The following is a 1,747-nucleotide window of genomic DNA, read 5'->3' on the forward strand; positions in this document are numbered from 1 at the left end:
TCTTTCTCTTCTGAAGTACAGAAAGGGGTTTGTTCCATTGCCTAAGAACTGAACTCACCAAAGAGAAAAACAATGAACCTTGGCCCCCTCTCCCCGAAGTTTCAACTAAACTCTTACTGCAGGAAGAAAAACTGAGGAATTGCAACATATCTGGCAGATTTCGTCCACGCCCAGGCCCATCGAGCTCCCAAAGAGAGTCGCTTACTTGCCATGATCTGTGCATAAGACTCAGTATTTCCTGTTAAAAATAATCTATCCTAAAATGGCCTGAAATCTTCCCACTATTTTCCTCTCTTCTGAGAAAGAGCATTTAAGCCTCAACCACTTGACCCCTCATGAGTTCATATTTTCTTTCTAATTGCCAGGGGGCATATGTGCTTACCAGAGAGAGACCAAAGGAAAGGGGAGAAAGCCCCCCACCCACCAGTGGGGCATGATCACCCTGCAGTCCTTTCTCCGTCTGCTGGGATTTGGGGCAAGCACGCACACATGCCAGGAGTGTTTTTTAAGCCACTGTGGGATCTGAACCACAATCGGCCATATGGACTCTGGCTCCCTTAACCACTAGGCCATGAGATGGGTTCACATTTTCCGTGAGTCCCACCACATTGTCTTACATAAATAAAATCTGTTTGTCTTTTCTCTTATTAAATTATTTTATATAAACTTATTTATTTATTTTTCTATAAGAGAGAAAGACAGAAATGGAGGTGGAGAGAAGAAGAAGAAAAGAAAAGAAGAGAAGAGGAGGGGAGAGAGAAGAGAGGAGGAGAGAAGACGAGAGGAGAAGAGAGGAAGAGAGGGGAGAGAAGGGGAGGAAAAAAACATAGTTTGGGGTAAAAACTGTACATTTCTGGCAACTAATGAAGCTCTACAATCTATAACTATGTTTTGAAAACACTAGAAATTGGGCCAGCAGATGATGTAGTAGTTAAGTCACAGGACTCCCACATGGCCAAGCACAGTTCGAGTCCTAGACCCGGTGGCTTGAAAATCACACCAGGCATATATGTGTGCATGCCCAAGATTCCAGGCAGAGAATGAAGGAGAAAGGATGGTGGAGTGGCCATCATTCCTGGGGACTGATTTCTCACTTTCCCTCTCACTGTCTCTGTCTCTGCTCACCCCCCAAAAGGGAGCACATGCACTCTAAGGCAAAAAGAAAATGCTAAAAATTAGCAACAATTCTTAGAATTCCAGAGGTCCGATTTGCTTTTCATCTCTCCCTTGCCTCTGGGCCGATGGTTCAAATCAAGACCACATAGAAATCTGAATTTACCCGAACAAGAATTGGAGAAACAAAATAGTTAGGTACCAAAATGAATATTTTAATAAATTTTAAATACTTCTCCCTCCAGTGTCCTATTTTCTATTCCCAGGAGGAAACATACCAAATGAATCTGTAAGATTTATCAGAACATACACACAGGCCTATTCCGTGAAAGAAGAAACAACAAACTCAAACTATCAGGTTATTTGAACTGAGCAATATCTGAATTATAATTAAAATTTCACTAAAAGTGGTTTTTTCACTAAGCAATTTAAGTGTACATGTAGCTAAACTCTATTAGTTAAGCTATAAATCTACTTAGATTTCCACTATTTCCCTCCTTTTATTTTAATCTTTTATTTATGCTGCCAACTATTAAAGGAACCGAGCAACACTTTAATCACTGTTCAGTTGTCTTTGCTAATTACTGACTTGAACGCATTCCTACCTAGAGTCATATTGCGTAGGAACTCAGCA

This window comes from Tupaia chinensis, unplaced genomic scaffold, assembly GCF_000334495.1.
Source record: "Tupaia chinensis unplaced genomic scaffold, TupChi_1.0 Scaffold000117_2, whole genome shotgun sequence".
Classification (NCBI taxonomy): domain Eukaryota; kingdom Metazoa; phylum Chordata; class Mammalia; order Scandentia; family Tupaiidae; genus Tupaia; species Tupaia belangeri.